Below are 15,330 nucleotides of genomic sequence, written 5' to 3'. Positions count from 1 at the left end.
TCGACTCGTAAATAGCCCAATTATGAAAAAAAGTTATAGGGGATTTTTGTCTGAGTTTTCTGCATTCCAGTACTGATCAAGCAATGTGCACTTAATGTTGTATTAAATTAAAATGTTAACCAAAATTTCCGTCTCTGTGACGAACTTCAGCTGAAACATCAAAGAAGGTTTAAAAGTGTGAACAGCTGCTTCATCAGTTAAATGTTTATTGAAAAACATAAATATTAACATTATTTTTACAAATTATAGTGTTCTGAGAAATGTTTCTGAATTTTCTCTTCCAATAAATCTTCCTTGGACTTTAAATAATATTTCGCAACATATTGTGAGAATATTCGTAGGTGTTAAAGTAGTATGTATTATGGTACGGCGGCGGTACATGGAACACAATGTGGGCCTGGAAAGCTACTGAGCTGACGTCATTAGTTCATCAACCAAGTGAGGTTGCGTAGAATGACTTTCTTTCAACGCAATGAGCAGTGTTGGAAAACTATCCAAGGTCATTGTTCCCTGCGAGTTTACACAGCTGTTACACTGAATATAATATTTTTGAAAAATACAATGAGCTCATTTGAACTAAATATTAAACTTTCACTCACCGCACTTGCTGACGAACCACCTACCAAGACTGTGAGCGCTTTATGGAAGATAAACCGATAGCACTGATCAGTACAGCCATCGAGTACAATATTTATGTACGCATCACATGCTCATTGATAAGATATGCAGGACACTTGTACGTTCTGGAATAGAAAAAATATTGCAATGACACAGCGTAGGAGGAGATAATTCAATCATTTTAATATCGTATCCGGATTTAACCGCTTTTCACGCTGTTGGTTTATATAATACGTTCACAAACATAAGATTTTCCAGGCTCCCCGCCTTATCTCGTATATGAGCTGTTGTCGCAGGTTCGGTTCCACTTGGTCTCTGTGACGCAAACGGAAACTTTACTGACATAAATTCGCTGCAGTACAGACCAGTATTTATTAGCAGGGACTAAGACTACTCAGTAATACTAATACAATGTTGTTATGTTCAGGTCTTAATGTGACGACAACATTAATATTTAATAATTTCAGAATTAGAAAAATTCATGGACAGTTTACAGGGTTTACTTTGAGAACATTACACATCAATATCGAACATAAATTTACTAAAATGCATTCAAAAGTAAGACAGGTTAGGTAATCAAAGATCTAAGTGAGATGAGGATTAAATACTTGCACAGTGAAATGAACACAGAACTGTGGACATTTTTTGTTGTTCAAACTATGTTATATTAAATAAGATACAGCAAATTAAAAATCCATTTATTAAAATAAGAGTAAAACCCGGTTCATGTTCAATATGTTATATAAATCATGGGGTCTCTGTATCTTAAATATTAAATAGCTAAGTCTTATAAATATTTGAATTTTTTTTTCTTTAGATCCATAAATAATGGAGTCATAAATTTAAAATAAATGTTTAATGGCAGGAAAATTAAAAGAACTGGCGGATCGAGCTGGGCAATACACTTTCGTACAAAGTTTCAACTTAAATAAACTTTATATATATATATATATATATATTTATTATTGGACGAGGCGGTTTTTAAAGCTGGAAGTAATGTTCCGTGAAATTGTGTACTACAAAATATCTTTCTACAAGGATATTTGCAATGGGCCTATCTTGTGTAATACATCTACTTACAAATAAGTAACTAATTAAATTGAGTGTCTGGGTCAGATGACATTATGACACACTCTAAGCCCAGTGACTCCTCTGCACTATGTATTATGTAACGTACAACTTTATCCATCTAATCTTAGCCGTGTCTCTTATGGTTAACAAAATCCTTCAGTGTGATTAGATTTGGAACACGCTGCATAAATATTCAACTTTAGATTATTTTGGTTAATTTTCGATTTTATTGCTTTAAATTAATTTGATGTATTTTTCGTAATTAATTAAACGCAAGATTATAATTCTACAAGGTAAAGATTTTTTGAAGATAAAAATTATTATTATTTATTTAACCTGAAGATATGTCAGCGGAATAACATGTTTTTACTCCAATATTGTTATCTAAACTTTGAAAACCGCGCTTTTTGTGGTTCGCCAACCCTCATTGACACCAATTGATAGGCGTTACCAATTAATAAATTCTGTTACGAAAAATCTTTCACAAGGGACAGGTACAAAATAAATGAAGACCCAAACAATGTATAAGGTTGTATAAATAATTCTTATTTATTTGATTTACAATTGTTTAATTATAGATAAAATACAATATAAACACACTTTATATATATGTATATATATATATATATACACATATATATATATATACATATACATATATATATATACATATATATATACATATGTAATGGTAGCACATTCACCCGGCAAGTGAGAGATCCGGGTTCGACTCCCGGCGGAGCAAGTACTTTTTGCGATTCAATGTTTATTGAAATTATATATACATATATATATATATATATATATATATATATATATATATATATATATATATATGTCCATATGACATAAAAATGTCCATATATATATATATGGACATTTTTAGGATCCCTGGGATAAATATAGGTCTATTATTATTTCGAACGTCCCTATGGGATAGACCAAACTGGTCTCTAAAGTAGCGGAATATCCCTTTTTGATCTTTAAAATTGTAGAATTTTAATTGAAAGATAAGTAATCATTAGTTTTATGTAGACATTGTTTTATGACAGTACAACCACATGTTAAATTATTTAATGTTGACGACTATGTTAATAATAGTAGGCCTATATATGTTTCACGATCAAAATGCAACTGACACTAAACAGCAGTTGACACTTTCAAACTTTCTTTGATGTTTCAGCAGATGTACGTCAAAGATACTGACACATTTCTTAATTTTACATTATACGGGCTTGATAAGTTGTAATGAAGATAAAAAAACAATGATACTTTACAATTTTTCCAGACTAAAAGATGTCAAATTAACTGTAAATACTTGGTTTAAATTTTCTATTTTTAAATGATATTAAAACACTATTAAAATTACTCTATAATGAGGAATCTATGAATGTGTACGTGCAAGAATCGCAAGACCAGACACTAAGCAGTGTTTTTAACAAATATGTTTGAGACCTATGTATAGATTTTATTGATCGCTGTTATAATATGTTCTTCTTGATTACAGACTGGAAAGCCTTTAACCCATTGAGCAGGAATAGCCAAAATCCTACACGGTGAGAAAGTTTTAATGTTCTTTCTTGATCCCAGACTGGAAAGCCTTTAGCCCATTGAGCAGGAATAGCCAAAATCCTACACAGTGAGAAAGTTTTAATGTTCTTTCTTGATCCCAGACTGGAAAGCCTTTAGCCCATTGAGCAGGAATAGCCAAAATCCTACACGGTGAGAAAGTTTTAATGTTCTTTCTTGATCCCAGACTGGAAAGCCTTTAGCCCATTGAGCAGGAATAGCCAAAATCCTACACGGTGAGAAAGTTTTAATGTTCTTTATTGATCCCAGACTGGAAAGCCTACAGCCCATTGAGCAGGAATAGCCAAAATCCTACACGGTGAGAAAGTTTTAATGTTCTTTCTTGATCCCAGACTGGAAAGACTTTAGCCCATTGAGCAGGAATAGCCAAAATCCTACACGGTGAGAAAGTTTTAATGTTCTTTCTTGATCCCAGACTGGAAAGACTTTAGCCCATTGAGCAGGAATAGCCAAAATCCTAGACGGTGAGAAAGTTTTAATGTTCTTTCTTGATCCCAGACTGGAAAGCCTTTAGCCCATTGAGCAGGAATAGCCAAAATCCTACACGGTGAGAAAGTTTTAATGTTCTTTCTTGATCCCAGACTGGAAAGCCTTTAGCCCATTGAGCAGGAATATCGGCAATTCTACACCCTGGGCTAGTCTTTATGTTCTTACTTGATAACAGACTGGAAAGCCTTTAACCCATTACTCAGGAATAGCCCAAATCCTACATGCTGAGAAAGTATTAATATTATTTCTTAGTGTCAGACTGAAAAACCTTTAAACCGAAAGTGCAGGAATACCATCAATCCTATACGATGAGAAAGTTTTCATATTTTTTCTCGATTGCAATACTGGACAGACTATGCCGGTGGTTATCTATTCGCCTAGATAATTTTGGCACCATGATCGACAGTTGTATAGATTCTCCCTCTTTTGGTTATCTGCATCCCATGTTGCTGGTCAAGTAACGGAAAAGAAAATTTACAAAAAGTACGATGTACATTTTAGTTCAGAATCGTTCATGTATCCTAAATTGTGACAGGTTCCTTAATTCTTTCGAACCCGTTGACAGGGAAACAGTTTTATGCATGTGCAATGCCACTTATGATTTCATTTATAAAATCATACATTTCGATGTTTTGAGAATTCTATTTTTAAGTATCCCTTGTACGCAGCGTGAAAAATGAAAAGCAGGAAACCCTCAAGAAAACAATGAACTGTTTTCATATTAATGTTTAATGCTAAGGTAATTTTAAAATCAATACTTAGCTAGGGCCGGTTTAATTTGTATCTGTCTCTGAATCAGTTGTCAGAAGTTCTTTCTGCCAAAATACTGCAATCGTCCATGATATCCTTTCGTCAGTATAGTAATTTAGAAAATAAAGTTAATGCAGTCTATACTATAGGAAATAAGCTTGGATATAACACGACATGTACGCGACACCGCAACGCTCTGATCTTACATTCACACATGCTCAACAGTAAACATTGCTCAAAGTGAGATACATTGAGTTACTTGTTCGTGATGTTAAAATACATCATTGTTTCTTTATCTACTTCTCTACGTATCTTGGTAAATAAAAGTGGTAAATATTCACACTTAATTTCAGTGAATGAAACTTTGAATGAATTCTACCTTTCCTCCCGCATTTAGATATTATGTTATTCACCATGTTCAAATTTTTTATTTGTTTTAAATATTTATACCTTTCATATACCTTATCCAGCCTAAAGTCTGTTGCCACTCGAAACGTTGTAATCGCTCGCCACTTAGCTGGCAGACAATGTAGCCTCTATTCCAGTTGATGTGGCCGTTATTGCTGTTTAATATTTATAGGCTACCTTTGATGTACATTATCCAGCCTAAAGTCTGTTGCCATTCTAAACGTTGTAATCGCTCGACACTTAGCTGGCAGACAATGTAGCCTCTATTCCAGATGATGTGGCCGTTATTATTGTTTAATATTTATACTACCTTTGATGTACATTATCCAGCCTAAAGTCTGTTGCCACTCGAAACGTAGTAATCGCTCGCCACTTAGCTGGCAGACAATGTAGCCTCTATTCCAGTTGATGTGGCCGTTATTACTGTTCAATATTTATAGGCTACCTTTGATGTACATTATCCAGCCTAAAGTCTGTTGCCATTCTAAACGTTGTAATCGCTCGACACTTAGCTGGCAGACAATGTAGCCTCTATTCCAGCTGATGTGGCCGTTATTGCTGTTTAATATTTATACCTTTGATGTACATTATCCAGCCTAAAGTCTGTTGCCACTCGAAACGTTGTAATCGCTCGCCACTTAGCTGGCAGACAATGTAGCCTCTATTCCAGTTGATGTGGCCGTTATTACTGTTTAATATTTATAGGCTACCTTTGATGTACATTATCCAGCCTAAAGTCTGTTGCCATTCTAAACGTTGTAATCGCTCAACACTTAGCTGGCAGACAATGTAGCCTCTATTCCAGCTGATGTGGCCGTTATTGCTGTTTAATATTTATAGACTACCTTTGATGTACATTATCCAGCCTAAAGTCTGTTGCCATTCTAAACGTTGTAATCGCTCAACACTTAGCTGGCAGACAATGTAACCTCTATTCCAGCTGATGTGGCCGTTATTGCTGTTTAATATTTATACCTTTGATGTACATTATCCAGCCTAAAGTCTGTTGCCATTCTAAACGTTGTAATCGCTCGACACTTAGCTGGCAGACAATGTAGCCTCTATTCCAGCTGATGTGGCCGTTATTGCTGTTTAAAATTTATAGGCTACCTTTGATGTACATTATCCAGCCTAAAGTTTGTTGCCATTCTAAACGTTGTAATCGCTCGACACTTAGCTGGCAGACAATGTAGCCTCTATTCCAGCTGATGTGGCCGTTATTGCTGTTTAAAATTTATAGGCTACCTTTGATGTACATTATCCAGCCTAAAGTCTGTTGCCATTCTAAAAGTTGTAATCGCTCGACACTTAGCTGGCAGACAATGTAGCCTCTATTCCAGCTGATGTGGCCGTTATTGCTGTTTAATATTTATACCTTTGATGTACATTATCCAGCCTAAAGTCTGTTGCCATTCTAAACGTTGTAATCGCTCAACACTTAGCTGGCAGACAATGTAGCCTCTATTCCAGTTGATGTGGCCGTTATTGCTGTTTAATATTTATAGACTACCTTTGATGTACATTATCCAGCCTAAAGTCTGTTGCCATTCTAAACGTTGTAATCGCTCAACACTTAGCTGGCAGACAATGTAACCTCTATTCCAGCTGATGTGGCCGTTATTGCTGTTTAATATTTATAGACTACCTTTGATGTACATTATCCAGCCTAAAGTCTGTTGCCATTCTAAACGTTGTAATCGCTCGACACTTAGCTGGCAGACAATTTAGCCTCTATTCCAGCTGATGTGGCCGTTATTGCTGTTTAATATTTATAGACTACCTTTGATGTACATTATCCAGCCTAAAGTCTGTTGCCATTCTAAACGTTGTAATCGCTCAACACTTAGCTGGCAGACAACGTAGCCTCTATTCCAGCTGATGTGGCCGTTATTGCTGTTTAATATTTATAGGCTACCTTTGATGTACATTATCCAGACAATGTAGCCTCTATTCCAGCTGATGCGGCCGTCAGTGCTATTTTTTCTTTCCTTAGGCTTGCGAGCAATAAATTAACTAAATACTATTAGCAAGTAATTGTGAGAATTAATCAGTTTTTCACCTTCAAGTATACTGTGCACAGTAAAATTTCAAAAAATTTTCTGTGCACAGAAATCATGGAAAATGTAAAAAGCTTGAGTGTGGAATCACATATAGAGTTGACAGGTGTATCAATCTCTTTTCTTAGAATTAATGTAGTTGTTATCTACAGACCTCCAACTGGTAATTTTTCAATTTTTATAAATAGACTAAATGAATTATTTTCTTTATCTTGAGTCTTCTAGTTATAGCACAATTTTATGTGGAGATTTTAATATACCCTTTCACAATCTGACTAATCAAGAGTGTGTAACAGTTAATGACCTGTTTTTCATTTATATAGATTTGTAGCTCTTATAAAAGATTTCACAAGAATAACATCCACTGGTAGCAGTATTATTGACAATATTGTGACTAATATGGACTCTAATCAAATCTTGCTGATAAAAAATCTTGACATATCTTTTTCAGACCATAGAGCTCAAGTAGTATATTTTAATATTTCACCAGGTGTGCCATTTAAAAAACACATTCAAATAAAAAAAACGTTATTTTACAGACAATGCTTTTTGCTACATTTACAAAATTTAATGCAGTGGAGAGATGGGACCAAGTTTTATAATGCTACTGACACAAATGAAAAAATTTGCTACATTCTTCAAGAATTTTTTAAGTATTATTTTGATATAGCTTTCCCGCTTAAAACAAAAAAAATCAATGTTAGAAAGAAACAGCCACAGAGATGGATAACTCCGGATTTAAAACGTGACCATGAGAACATTCGTTTTTTACTCTCCTTATCACGAACACCTGAAATCGAACAAACAATTAAATGAGAGGAAACGTGAGTTACAAATTGAGTTGACAAAGCAAAGCGATCTTTTCATGATAATCGAATCATAGATTCAAAAAATCGTTCAAAATCAATTTGGAAAACAGTCCAATGATACCTTGAAATTGAGGGCCACAAAAAGATAAGAAAAATATTGAACTAAGTGTCAATGACAAACGAATAAGGAATTGCAATGATGTTGCAGAGTATTTTAACAGTTTTTTTTCAGGACTGGGGCGGCAATCCCTATCACAGCCTAGTGGGGCTTACAACCCTGTGGATGGTAATCACCGCACGCTTGAATAGTATGTATCTTTCTGAGGTGTCAGTTTTTCAGAGGTTGAGACGGCGGTGAGACGGCTGAGGAGTACAAAATGCCGCTGGAGTGGATGAGATTCCTTGCACAGTGTTAAAGAAAATTTTTCCTTCTATAAGTGTTGTATTCTCTCACATTTGTAATTCCAGTTTATCTTCAGGTATATTTTCCAAACCTCTTAAAAAATCAGTAAAATCATTCCAGTCTACAAATTTCACAGTAAACAACTACCAGAAAACTATAGACCGATTTCAATTATATCGTCCTTCTCAAAAAATTCTTGAATCAATAGTCTGTCAAAAACTTGTGGCTTTCCTAGAAATCAACAACATTCTCTCTACTCAGCAGCATGGCTTCCGCCAAGGGAAATCCACTACATCAGCCATCTTCAATTTTATAAACGAAACTATCGCTTTCTTTGGACAATAGACTTCATTCCCTTGGTGTTTTCTGTGATTTAAGCAAAGCGTTTGATTCCGTTGATCATATATATTCTCCTTGGAAAACTAGAAAAATATGGAGTTAGAGGTCACTCTTTTCAATTCATGAAGTCGTATTTGTCTGATAGGAATCAAACCGTCCAAATCCATGATGGCCAAAATAAAGTTTTTCTCATCATATAGAGCTGTTACTTGTGGTGTTCCTCAAGGCTCTATTCTTGGTCCTGTATTATTTCTCATTTATGTAAACGATCTTCCAAAAATTTCAACAGACCTCAAAGTTACGATGTTTGCTGATGATTGTTCTTTTCTTGTTTCCAATAAATCCCCACATTTGGCTATATCGAATTCAAACATCCAGTTGCAAAGTTTAAATCAGTGGTTCAATAAACTTAAATTAAACATCAGCAAAAGTAATATCATCCAGTTTCATCTAGGGAACACAAACCAGTTTAATATCCAGGGTCTTATCAAACTAGGAAGCGAGGAAGCCAACCAAAAATCTCAGTTAAATTTCTGGGTTTATATATCGATAATAGGCTCACATGGGGCGGCCACGTGGAACAATGTCTGCAAAAAGGCTTCGAACCATGGGATTTGCTCTCAGCCGTCTCGCCAAGGTCTGTAGCCAAGAGGTTCTACGAAACAGTATATTTTTCTCACGTTCAATCGATTTTGAGGTACGGGTTAATGTTCTGGGGTCCATCCAGTGTAGTTAAATTTTAATAGAGTATTTGTCCTCCAAAAATGGTGTTTGCGAATCATCTCAGGACGTAGGAGATTCGAAACTTGTAAACCTCTTTTCGGTGAATTAAAAATACTTACTCTGGCGGGTCTGGTGGGGTACGAGCTATGCTCTTTTTGTTAAGGGCAATCCAAAGCTTTTTGTAAGCAATGGACACTACCATCAGTATCCGACCAGATCAAGAGGGCTGATATCTGTGGCTGAACATAGTACTAGCGCATTTGAGAGGGGTCCATACCACTTGGGTGCAAAAACTTTCAATGCATTGCCATTGAATATTAAAAATGAGCAAAATCTACGTTTATTTAAAAAAAACTAAAGACACACTTTCTTGATAAAATGTTTTTACTGTGTAAAGAGATTTGTTAAGTTAGATATAGTTTTAGTATTTTTGACGTGTAATGTAAAAATGTATTTTGCATTTACGAATAAAGATCTTGAATCTTGAATCTTGAACTGTTATAACTCATTTACGACCATATAAATAATTAAGCACCGCGGTTACATTTCTGATGGGAGCGTTTGCTCTTATAAACCCCGTGCGTTTCTTGGGTTATTGAGGATAATTAATTTTTAATCATCTCTCAAATACAAAAGTTATATTCTATATTGAAATTTGAAGAAGGTTTTTTTAATGTTTTAAGAGGGAGGAATTTTGTAAAGAGTATTGATGCTGCAACTCTGCCCCGTAAACGCTATTCGTGGATAATATTTTGAGCTATGGTAGGTCAGCCCGTCAACTTTGTGGTTTGATATTTAACATATTTACAGTCCGAACACTCAAAACTCCTTTCTTAGTACGCATCTAGAATCTATAATGGTCATTCACTCAGTCAGTCAGTCAGTCAGTCACACAGTTAATGATAGTCACAGCGTTACGGTAGGTCATGATGAGTCGCGCGATTCCCACGCCAGACTTTACATTAGGTTTCTGGAAAGTTACTGAAGAGATAAAATCAGTTCATGACCTTGCGAATCAACATTGTTATCACAGTATTTCTGCCACAATGATTAACGCTGAATAAATTACCGGGACCGTTTTCTAAAGCTGTTCTCGCAGCGAATGGACAGTTTTTACATGAACTATAATTTTATATAACTACTATTTTATCTTCCTGTGAATAAAAATTAATCACGAAATGTGTTGCTAACAGCAAATGTCGCGAACAGTTGGAACAATTCACCTAATTATTTTTGTAACTTAATAATACATTAATGGTGAAATCCGAGGAAGGTTTATATGAAGAGAACAATTGGAAAAGTTACCTGGAATATGTGTGAGTTCTGAAAAACTGTAATATTATGTTTCATGGTCCAATTTTAGCTGACACTAAATAGCTATTAATTGCCACTTTCAGCTGTTCTTCAAAATAACTGAAACACTTTTTTTACGATTAAATAAAAAAAAAATTAAATATACAGAGTTTATCAGAAGCACCTTGGAAGTATAATGCCAATATTGAAAACTAATTTAATGTATATTTTTTACTTCAGATACATGTAGTCCGAAATATTTATTTCGTTCAAAAAGCGTCTACTTCCTGCTCTTGAAATGTACTTTCGGTTTAAGATATTTTTCGTGCCATTGTCGAATTCGCCTTTTTGTCCCGATGCAGACAATATACATACAAGAGGAGGACTTAGAAGCCTAATACCGTCTGGGGAAAACCTACCATTCTGATATATATTCATAGGGAGAATCCTCATTAAATCTATGTCACATTTCAAAATAATCGTTTATATGGTTTTGATTTATAAAAGTCCTGTTATATTTCAGACTGTAGTCTGGAAAAGAATGAACCATTTCTCTGTTTTCCTTACGTCACAGTTAAAATGCCATATCACAACATAAAGGAATACCACTAGTTTTAGTACCATGCGTGAAAACATCACAGCTTCGATCATAGGGTTGGTTTTACAACGATTTACAATGCGTTAAATTGTTTTAATTTATCACTGGCACAATCTAAAGTAATAATTTTATATTCAATTAATGTTTTATATCGGCGTATATAAATATATATTTATAAGATATATATATATATAAATATATATATATATATATATATATATATATATATATATATATATATATTGCTTATGCTTATGCTATATACTGTATATAGCTTTCAACTTTAAGCTTATGTTTACAGGGCAAAAAAAAAGAACAATTACGTTATTGGTATATCGAAATATACCTTGGGTTCAATAAACCTGTTGTTTTAATTTATCACTGGCACAATCTAAAGTAATCCAATATTATATAAAAAAGTCTATTCCAAAACGTTTATCTATACGAGCCAAGAAGCTATGCAGCAATGATATAGATTCCTAAAGTAATTGAAAAATTATGCAACACTTTTATACATTTTTAAATTACCCACAGAAAAAATTTTAAAAATCAAATAAACAAACCATAAAACTTCCAGCAAGCTCAATTATAAAAAACATAAACTAAAGATTATTACCACAGTTTTGTTCCTCGGACTAACAAAATTATCAGTATTATGGAAAATTGCCCTAATGTCATACTTTCCCTCTCAGATACCAAACTTTTATGGCTAAAGCACCTAGGTAATATTCGAAAACCTCCAAATTTGAAAATATAAACTTGTCCAACCTAAAGTACCTTAAGTTATACCTAACCAGTATGGCGTTACTCCAATGGAATGTGAGCCGTGCAACAAACACAGTTGCTTTCTTGCAAAAATTATGAAAAAACTCTAGGGGAATTCAAAAGTCACGTAAACAGGTTTAACTTATCCCATCATTGGAAAGTAAACCTGTGACTCTAAGAATGTAATTATTACCAAAAGTTAATTGTAAATTTTGTGACACAACATACATTTGGGACCAAACCATCTTACCACGTAGAGTCAGAATAACAAGGGCAACAGAGATTTGAGATTATTCACTTAAAGACAAGGAAAAAGCATAAAGACAAGGGATAAGCATTGGCGCCAAACATGCTCGCTGAGCACAAAAAAAAGACAAAATTGAAGAATGTTATAACCTTAAAGGGAATTAATAAGGTCTTCCTTGTCATGAAGAAAATTTCAAATAGATTAAAATTAAAAAAATCTGGAACAAGCACATTCAATTACTTTTAAAAATCAAAATACCAAATGGTCTAAATTTAAGGATTTAGATTTTAACTTTTCCAAATTTCCATCTGTGCCATTTAATGATATATCAGCTGGGTTTTTGAAGATGTTTTAGTTGCGTATTTACATTTTTGCGTTATTTTATTTATTTGTTGTGTTTCTTGTTTCTTGTTTTTCTTCATTTATATTATGCTTCCTGAAGATCGTGGGTAGTTTAAATCCCACGAAATATATAGAAGCCTTTAATCTTAGTTTTTCATTTTCAATAAATGAAATAGTATATATATATATATATATATATATATATATATATATATATTGCTTATGCTTATGCTATATACTGTATATAGCTTTCAACTTTAAGCTTATGTTTACAGGGCAAAAAAAAGAACAATTACGTTATTGGTATATCGAAATATACCTTGGGTTCAATAAACCTCATACTATAGTAATAATAATAAATTATGTCAGGGTTTGTATTCACTTTAAAATAATCAACCACTTATCTTCTTAAGAGATTACTAATTTGTTTTACTTTCGATTATTTATCAATGTATTTTTAACAAATAAAAATGGCTGAGCTGTCAGCAACAGATCTGGACCGTTTGAGCCAAACACGGCCACGAGCGACGAACTTTAAAGATTTAAGTTAGAAAATGAAATAAAGTTTGGAAACATAATTCAAAAGAAATAAACAAAACTGACTCTGATTTATTATCGCACTACATTTAGTAAATATTTTTTTGGCTGTTCATAGTTACTAAAATAGTTACTAGATCTTGAAATATTTCGGTCTCCACCTCGAGACCGACATATTTCAAGATCTTCATTTGTTTAAAAGAATTTTTAACGTTAATTGAACTGAAAAAGCATACATGTATTTAATATCTAACTTTCAAACAATGAAGCTATCGTGTAAAGGGTTGATCCAATGCGAATGTCGGGTTTAGTTCCATTTCACTTTCCGCTTTGTGCAGAACCTTAAATATGACACTATAACAGATTTGAGCAACACCTCTTTATCTAGACTACACTGTACGGGTTACCAAACAGACCTCTTTTGTAGTCTAGGTGTGTCTGATGTAGAAACGTTGCAAGGAATTAATCTTGAATTTTTTGAATCTTGATTTCAGACGCTGCACGAAACTGAATTTCAAATGGAGCAAAAAATAAACATTCGAACTATTCAATCTTTGTATAACTATACGATATTGGTTACGTAAGCCTACAAATTTAGAAGGCTATAAATATCATTCAGCAGTGATGGGGTCCCCATTCACTACAAGAAGGAATTTGTAAGTTGCAGACCAACCAACTTGGACTTAAATGATTCTCATTTCTCGAAGTAAATCTAAGCATTATCGAAAACTATACAATGTATACGGCTTGGGACGAACGACCAGTCGAAGACAGCTTTCCAGAAATGTAGAAAAAAATTTTGAAGTCTACAACTATAAACTTCTGAAAATACTAAGTAATATTAGGAAGATTCTACCTGAGCGCCATATATCAATATTTATGGAAGTGTTGTTTCTAAATAAAGTTCTTGCCATTCCTGCTATTTAAAATAACATTACAACTTTTTCAACGTGTAGTATTGGTATTCCTTATTTCACTGTCTGATATTTATGCTAGTATGTTCGTATCAGTATGTTGAAAGGAGTAAATTTAATTATGATAGACACATATACATACATATCATCACATTTACATATTTATCACTCTACGTATATACAACTCTTTATTCAGAACCTTAATTTTATACATATCATACTAGCAACAGACCATTTAGCCATACTAACATCCAATGATTCTCTTATATTGTAGGTTCGGCTGAAAATAACCAAATTATTATTTTTTTCACTCAGGAAGGAAGCTGAGGAAACCTCTTACTTATTGCATTGTTCTAAAAAGGTCCTTTGTTCTTGCTTCCGGAGTGACAAGATATTCAGGATTGGTCGGGGGGCAGGGAGCACTTCCTCTCGAGTTCCTATAAGGATAACAGACAATTTAACTCAGTCATGTCACCTTGGAAGTAAGGGAGGACGGCTCTATACAATCCTCTCCAGTGAAAGCGATCAGGTGACTCTTCCTCTCGAGATTCTATGAGGATAACGGACACTTTATCTCGGTTATGTCACCTTGGAAGTAAGGGAGGACGTATTTATACAAGCCTCTCCAGTGAAAGCGATCAGGTGACTCTTCCTCTCTCTTTCTATGAGCATAACGGACACTTTATCTCAGGCATGACACCTTGGAAGTAAGGGAGGACGGCTCTATACAAGCCTCTCCAGTGAAAGCGATCAGGTGACTCTTCCTCTCGAGATTCTATGAGGATAACGGACACTATATCTCAGGCATGTTACCTTGGAAGTAAGGGAGGACGGCTCTATACAAGCCTCTCCAGTGAAAGCGATCAGGTGACTCTTCCTCTCTCTTTCTATGAGCATAACGGACACTTTATCTCGGTTATGTCACGTTGGAAGTAAGGGAGGACGGCTCTATACAAGCCTCTCCAGTGAATGCGTACAGGGGGCAGCACTCCCTCGTGTAGATTTAACTGGTAAGTTTGCACCGAACGACCACAACCACTTACTCAGACCAGAGTCCGGTAGTATATAGCGATCGTCACACCACAAACAAGATGGTGGTAAACAATAACAATGTGATTGTTGGATGGTGACATTTTCCACAGTTATGTGTTACAAAATGTATAACACTACGTGCAATGATTGAAATCTATCTTATTCGCCAGGTGTGAAGACAATTATTACATATCCATGTACTTACTTACTTACTTTTTCAATCTAGATAATTTCAATACTATTCGCACTGTTTTATTAGATATAGGCTATCTGTTTTGTTCGGTTCTTTAGACTTAAGTTTTTCACTTTCCAGAATTAGGAATCAAAACCTGTGTAAATATAAGT

This window comes from Homalodisca vitripennis, chromosome 4, assembly GCF_021130785.1.
Source record: "Homalodisca vitripennis isolate AUS2020 chromosome 4, UT_GWSS_2.1, whole genome shotgun sequence".
NCBI lineage: Eukaryota > Metazoa > Arthropoda > Insecta > Hemiptera > Cicadellidae > Homalodisca > Homalodisca vitripennis.
This window is presented reverse-complemented; position numbering follows the sequence as displayed.